The 8,160-nt window shown below is 36.7% G+C and overlaps 1 long non-coding RNA gene across 1 annotated transcript in view; it reads left to right on the plus strand.

The window, feature by feature from the left end:
• The first annotated feature begins 5,883 nt into the window (after positions 1-5,883).
• Positions 5,884-8,160, plus strand: part of LOC107726973 (uncharacterized) — a 23,429-nt gene continuing 21,152 nt past the window's right edge. Inside the window, exon 1 of the long non-coding RNA XR_001638312.1 lies at positions 5,884-5,895. This is a non-coding gene — a long non-coding RNA (uncharacterized LOC107726973). The remainder of the gene's footprint in view (positions 5,896-8,160) is intronic.

Here is an 8,160-nt window from a genome sequence, read left to right on the forward strand (position 1 = left end):
GTGCTGTGTTTATGCTAATAGGGCAGAGGTCGTCACAAATGGGCGGGACTTTTCCCCTCAGTGACGTGAACAGAGGGAGAATCTGAAACAGCTCGTTTGGAGAGACTGTTCATGATTTTTTGGTATAATAAAAAAATGAGTGGGTGGATAATAGGCTGGTTGTTTTCACACACTGCAGCCACAAAACTGTGTTCAAACACCTTATAAAAGTGATTTTTGTATATTAGGTACCTTTTAAAACACAATAAATGCTAAAGAGAGTGTTGTTTAGCCCCCGCTGGGATGTGCGTGCTTGTATATCAAAAAGTTTAAACTGGCAAGGCGCACAGCCTCTTACATAGTTCGGAAGCGGTTGAAATTAAAATAAACGAGTGTACGTTGTGAGCGAATAATTTGTAGAGATCTGCAAAAATCAAGTGAGCCCGGGGCGATTTGTGTTCACAATGCACGTTTTTAGCGAACCGTACCTTTAGCCCAAAGCGAACCGTACTCAAACCTCCGGAGATGCTCTCGGTTCGGTTGTCTTCTGATGGGTCTGAGATCGTTTGGAGTGTTCATATATGGGCCAAAAATCATGCGAACCGCACTGAAAAGGACCAAGTAAAGTGCTTTGATGCTTTTATTTTATATTTATTATATATTATTTATTATATATTTATTTTCTCCAAAAAAATTCCATTAAGGTTCAATAAATGTTGAGCACGTAAGTGCATACAAGTACATTGGTGTTTCCATGTGTGTGGTCTGAAACAAGCATACAATAACAACTTAGAATATACACATAATTCAATAAACTAGGTAAATTCATACAAATAAAGGTAGCAGAAAGGTATGTTCAGCAGAAGAAAGCAACTCATTCAGGTTTAAAACAACTTGAGAGTGAGGAAAAGATGGTATAAACAGGGGTGCACATAATTGTTTTAGCATGGTTCTCAAAAGAGCACCTGGAGATTTGGTTTGGTCCTCACACTGCACATGGTGTGACCCATTAAATATAACTATAAAAAATAATAATAGTGATAACAATATTATTGCACTTTATTTATTTTTTAATAAAATAAACAAAATAATAAAGTGTGATAATACTATTGTGTTTTAAAATAAAAAGGGAGCATTAAATACAAATACAATTATTTTTTAGTAAACTTAAAAATAAAATGCTAATATTTACTTATATATATATGAATTTATCATTTTCAAATTTAAAACCAGCAAGCTTTTATTTTGGCGTGTTGCCGGCAAGTAAGTATATGCGCTGTCGTGTTTGCACTGCAGAGTGAAGAGTGTCAGCAAAGAACCAATGAAATGTCACAGTTTTGCTTTGTGCTTTGAAAACGGCAGCGGGTTGCCTAGATTTATGCTTTCAGTTCGAATAGAAATCTTATATTGTATTACGGTTTGTCGATCTAAAATGGTAATTGTGCATTAACAGCTGTCAACCATGTCGGTACACAAAGCGGTCTGAACTTATTTACAATTTTTATTTTGGTCGCGCATGCGCACCCCTGGGTATAAAAATAAAAAACTACAGAATTGACTGATGACAGAATTTTCATTTTTGGGTGAACTATTAATAAATAAATAAAATAAATTTGATAAAACAACAAAACACAAAGAGAAAAATCACTCATTACTCTTGACTGAAAAACTATACAGTAACAGGAATCAATCCATATAGTGTTTTATTTTTATATTTGTTAATTCAGTTTCTTGAATGCTCCTGCTAAATACACCTATTGTATCTGAAAATAAAGCACCGTTTTATTTGTATATTATGTGTATTTGTAATGTGTATCTTTGTTCTTATTTTTTTATAACAAAGATAAAATAATGACAAAGATTTTTATCTTCGCCCACTTTGGCCTAAATATCAGCCATTCTTTTTTATATTTTGTTCCCTTTAAAGGCTTTGTCTTCTAATAGGGAAATGAGTTTGGCTGTAATGCTCAGTCAAAACAGTCAAACCAACATGACACAGAATCGTGATAAAACCGTAATATGATATTTTCGCCGTATCACCCACCCCTGAATTTATGCACAGGGATCACGAGTGTCCTGAGCCATATGTTGCTTAAAGGGGAGTTCTCTTCTCCCATGATTGAGTTAGGTTTTTAACACGTGCTCCAGACAACAGGGCGCTGATGCTGGCCGTTGATCAGTTTTACGAGCTGAGAATCTCCAGATGCTGCTTTGGAATGGGTTTATTCAATAGCTGTAGGTCTGTTCAGCCGAGGCCTTACACTAGGCTGGTAGTGTGTTTTCCCCAACCAGGGAGTTAGGTGACAATGCACAGTTCACTACTGAGTTTTATAAATACACTGTATATTTTATATATACATCCCAGAAACCTTTCATGAATGAGGCACATTGATTTCAAATTATGACTTTTAAAACATTATAGGCTCAATTTCCAGGTTTCTATAGGGAGAACTATTAAATATGTTTGATCAACAACACAGTTACCTAACAAATAATTTTGCTAAAAAAAAGTACCCAGTTTACAGAAAAACATCCCTTATTATTTGATTATCTATATTACTGTAGAGCCCTAAAGATTTTTCCAGTTGCAACAAACACAATCTAAAACTACTTTATAAGAAGTTTATAATACGTTATACTTTATAAAAGCTTTATAACCGTCAGCATTATTAGTGAAGAATGAAGAATGAACACTAACCTGTTAGTTCTTCAGTATCTTCAGTGTGTTTGATTCTGCAGGGCTTTGGATCTCTCATCTTCTCTCTGTCCTCAGTATTTGATCAGATTTCAGCTCTTTCTGATGCTCTGATGCTCGTCTTCACTTCTGAACTGATGGAGATATTCCAGCATTTATTGCTGAATGTGTGATTGTTGTGGGAGGAGCTTCACTGAACATGAATTGCTGTGAGGAAGAAGCAGATCTGCCAAAATCAACAATAAATCAGTTATTTTTTAATTAATTTACACATTTAAGCATTTATGTAAGTGAGGCAGATGTCCTCCAAACTCTATCTTTGAAGAGACCAGGGGCCTCATTTATAAAATGTGCAAAAATCCACGGCACCGTTCATATTAATAAAAACAGTCTTTGACGTGGAAGAGAGCTTAGCGCCACGTCAGGGTCTGAGCAGACGTACGCACTTTTGTTATTCGAGTGCTGCTGGTTTTTGGAAATATAAGCCATTCTTGTTGCTCGTAAAGATTTGGACATTGTCAGGTGCTCTTTTATAAGTCAAGGACATTAATTAGACATTGTTTACAAGGCGGAGATCTGAAACTGTTCTGCTGCGCACAATTTCAAGATCATTGCAATTGATAGATTTCACATCTAAAAGAGAGGCGCACGCACGTTTTCTGCGAGTACATTCGTTCTGTGAATCACACGTACACACTTTGAGAAATGATCGTGTATCACTGCACTCTCTAGAAGTAATCTATAACAATTTAAACTAAAATGAATGTGTCATCATGTTTAATTTATTTGACATAATTTTGTATTGTAGTGTCAGGGGCATCATGAACTCATTATTTTAGAGGGGGCACGAGTGAAGGGGGGGGGGCTCTCATGCTTGTCACGTGACACACAACAGCCATAAGACCACTGTATAACTGATATAGGCTTATGTCCCTACTGGAAAAAACAAACAATAAAATAACCATAGAAAATATCAGTGGTTTCCACTACAATTAACATTACAAACATTACAAACCATCAACTTTTAACCATTAAAACCATTAAAAAATGGTTTTCTGTAGTGTGCTGTAGTCCCATTATAACCAGTAAAACCATTACAAATTATGTAATGGTGCATATTGTTTTTTTCAGCAGGGGTTTTATTATTTTTTTTTTAATATATATGAAATATTCCCAAAATATATCATGAAATATCTGCAAATGCATTTTGCATCTTTATAGATCATGTTAGTTTATCTATAATGGGCGATGGGCAAAGTAGCTTAATAGTGTAATCTATTAACTTTGCATAAAAATCCGTCTTTTTACTTAAGTACCAGATATGGGTGTCATACCATAAAATATTTTTAATAGGACTGACTTTGTATTTAATGTAAATTTAATAAAAACATTGTAAGTTACTAATTAGCCTGTAACACTTTCATTGTACAAAAAGAGAGCAAAGAACCTTTACATTATCAACATTTTCACTTCAGTCCAGCGAGCCCAGCACTCTCAAAAACTCCCATAATAATCTCTAAAGCTGTTTACACTGTGAAATTAATAGCTTACTTACATTCGTACATCTTCACTGTGTTGTTTACCAGAATAACCAGAGAATTCATTCAATCAACACAGCGTGTTTCAGCGGTGACTCATCTGAACGCCTCTGATTGGTCCTTGCATTCATAAGCTCAACAGACTCGTGTGTGATTGGTTATAATGCGCAGCGCTCTAAAAGCGCGTGTGTGTCTCTGGCTCTGTGCCAGCCAGCGAACGCAGATTTGAATTTAGCAGCTGGTCATGTTTTTCTTTTTTATATAGTTCACAGGACAACCTGCACATTTCACCCAAAATAGTTTGGTGTGATAGGATTCCAAATTTAGGGGGGCCAAGCTTGTTGATGGGGGCCCCCTAGAACCGTCCCTGAATGTAATGTGTGCTGTAATAATGTTAGAAGATCGCGAGTGAAAACACAAGAAAAAGAAAAGCTTACAGCTGCGTGTTAGCCTGATGGGAACACACTTCCTCTGTAAGTGATTTTAAAGCGTGAGACCAGTGGCGTAACTACAGACAGTGCAGGCAGTGCAGCCGCACTGGGGCCCGTGCCGCGGGGGGGCCCCGCAGCGCACGCGGGCCCTGCCCACATTGAAAGCGACTATAGTAATATAAATTAATAATGAACGTATTAATAATAAAATACAATTAGTACCGAGATTCTTCACAGAACTGAATAAATATATAAATTCGTGTAATTAGTTGGTGTGAGCTTTAGTGGTTTAGCGGTTGAACTTTTGTCAAGCATTTCCGAGGTTCTGGGTTCTGATCCACCCTCGTGTAGTTTTTTTTCTTCTCTCATTAAAACCAAAGGTGGTGAGACAGTACACAGATTTGAAGACTACAATACGATTTCACTTCTGCTGATAATGAAAGGCTAGATGAGATGGATTGCCTAATTGTTATAGAATTCAGATGGGCTACCTGTTATTTTTATGGTACATTTTACCAGTATTCACCATACTTTCAAAACAAAAATATGCAATATTATTATAATTTAAGAAAAAATGTTTTTTTCTTATAAAACAAGATTTGGTTTTCAAAAAGACTTTTTCCAAAAGGTACATCTTGAAAAAGGGAGGTCGTCTTATATTCGGGTCGATACAGTATTTAAATATTGGGATTCTATTTTGGATAATAATAATAATTGGATAATTCTGCACAATTCTGGATAAATTGATCACGATTTTTGTTTTTTCAAATAGAGATCATGATACTCCTACGATTCTGAACAGATAACTAAACAAAATAGCTTGTAATTTAGAGGATCTGACTAAATGTTAATTGCTGCAGTCCATGTAATTTTTTACATTTTAATTATTAATTGCAAAATCTGCACCTCTTCTGTGGCTAATATTAATTTCATAACGATCCTTACTTCGTAAAGTTAAGTGGCATAAGTTAAGTGAAAATGTGCAAGTACTACTGCCCCGTTTTGGGGGTCAAGTAAATATCAAGAAATATGCAATATGCAGGATAGTCTTACATGTCACTCTTTACATCATACTGTAGGCCGTTCATCCTTTGCTGGGCATAAATTAGGAGTATCCGCACTTCTCCAGGCATCCAGCGGATATAGAACCTAACACTAACTTTATCGCGCTGTAAAACCGACTATAACACACTTGATGTGCCGAAGATAAATCTCAAAAGAGAAGCGTTAAATAAAATCGCAGCAGCCAACGGTTCGCGTGTCTCGTGTTAATGTTTATATGTGAAATACAGTGAACTGCTCACTTCTCCTCAGAAGACTCGTCTGCGTTCCAAAGCTTTGAGGATCAGAAACTACTTCTCAAACAACATCATAATGATCTACAGCAAGAGAGCGAATACTTCATTACTACTACAATCATAATTTCTCCCTAGAAACCAGCCTACATCAAAGGTGGAAAAAGTTGGTCAAAAACTACATTAACTCTGCACAAACTGGCGTCCACATTAGCTTCTCAGCTCAACTCTAGGGAATAACTGTCCAATCTTCACACATCGATCAGATGAAGGCAGGACGAGGATTTAAACGCGTGTCTTGTCGTCTTCCTCGGAATGAAATGAATCTGTCTGGAGGAAGCGCTCCAGCTCTCGGACACAGAGCAAAGGGGGCGTTTCCCAATTACTGGGCGTTTTCACACTGGGATAGGCGTTTTTAAAGCCTTATAAGCCTTAGGCCATGTGTTATTAGCTTTGTCCAAATACCCACACTTGCAGTCTTTGCACTTGACCACTTGACTACTTATATGACGTATGTCCTGTATTTGGCCCAAGTGTTCAAGTGAGCATGAAGACCACAAGTGTGTGTCGAACTTTTCATTACCTGATGGGACACACTTGTAGTGTTGTAAAAATGCAAGTGTTTACATAGCTTTATTAAAATTTTAATTTTAAATACTTTGTATTTTAAAAACAACTTCTAAATGTCTGTTCAGTAGTCCCTATAACATGACAATTTTAATTTGTGGTGCTTCTAATTAAGTGATAAAAAGCAGTCGCAAATGTTGCACAAAAATATCACCAGTTGTGCGCTATCTCTCATGCCCACTGAAGGCTTGTCAGTAGATCACATGATCTGAAGTGAACTAATCCTGGAACAGAAGCTGCTCCGGAGCAGGTTATCTTCAGAGAGCAAGTCACTATGGTTACTTACATGCCCTGAAAGTAACCTCTGATTTTGGAATCGAAAGCTGAGGTTATCCGCTCGCTTATCCTCAAACATACCCGGGTATGCCACATAACCTGCTTTCTGGAATACCCCCCTGATCACGAGAACTTATGTCCAGATAAAAAAAAGGTAAAAAAACACATGAAACAAAGTCTATCTTCGGAAGTGTATCCGATTTAAATTTGATCACATTTAGATTCAAATTAAAGTAGATTAAAATTAGAATTAATTTAGATCAAATTTAACACTATTTGCTTAAAGATGTTGTGTAGATAAACCAAAAGCTGAATATTTTTTCTGGTGTACACATGTATCTTCCCTCTGTGTTTTTGCAAACACAAGATCACAATAAACTGACAGACAGTGATTAACATCATACTTTTGTCTCTATACATAAAGAGACATTTGCATAGATGGGCGAACACAATCACCTGATTTTGTAAATGTGGCCAATTACATTTGCATTAAGCACCCAGTTTGCGTTTTTTCTATCATTTAAATGAATAGCTTACATTTACTAAATGAGCCTACAGTAGTAACTGAAAGTAAAGTCCATGCTGTGCAATGCACAATAGCACATAGAGTTTGCTGTGTTTTCTTTATCAGTTGACAGATACATTTGGCCTTGAAAAGAGGTAAAACCATTGTAATGTCAGATTACTTTTCTTAGGGAATTAATTATTATTAAATAATTCAGGTTTTGAGAGGATAAACAAGAATTTATTAGCTATTCTAGATTACATTAAATTAAGCTAAAACACACATACACACACACACATACACACAAAGATTCAGGGAAATGAGTTAACGGAGTTGCACAGTTTGTCATCACTCCTCTGAGTAGATGAGACAAGACTGGCAGGAATTCGACCCAGAATATTGAAGTCATGTGCTGGGGTGGTTAGTTTAGACCTCATTGTGTGACTGCAGCTTCAGCGGCTGACTCTTACTGACTGCACACATAAACACGACACAGGAGAGTCTGCGAGGCTCACACCACACTCAGCTGCAGATATCACTGCTGTTACTTCTACTACTTAAGGGTGATCTTAAGGGAAGACTACACTTCAGGTGCTTTATGCAACCGGGCACTTAAGTGTAATTATATGGAAGCATATAGGTAGCAAAATTCAATTTAAAATGCAATATGCAAAATGGCAATGCATTTCTGTATTTAAATTTAAACTGTGTGGAGACGATATCGCATTTGGTCTCGTTCTGTATCGCGCATCTTGTCAGTGTCTGCGCTTGCTTGGCCATTTGTTGTGGAGAAAATAAGGAAAGTGTGTCCAGC

The sequence above is a fragment of the Sinocyclocheilus rhinocerous genome, unplaced genomic scaffold, assembly GCF_001515625.1.
Source record: "Sinocyclocheilus rhinocerous isolate Xijiao unplaced genomic scaffold, SAMN03320098_v1.1 scaffold3777, whole genome shotgun sequence".
Classification (NCBI taxonomy): domain Eukaryota; kingdom Metazoa; phylum Chordata; class Actinopteri; order Cypriniformes; family Cyprinidae; genus Sinocyclocheilus; species Sinocyclocheilus rhinocerous.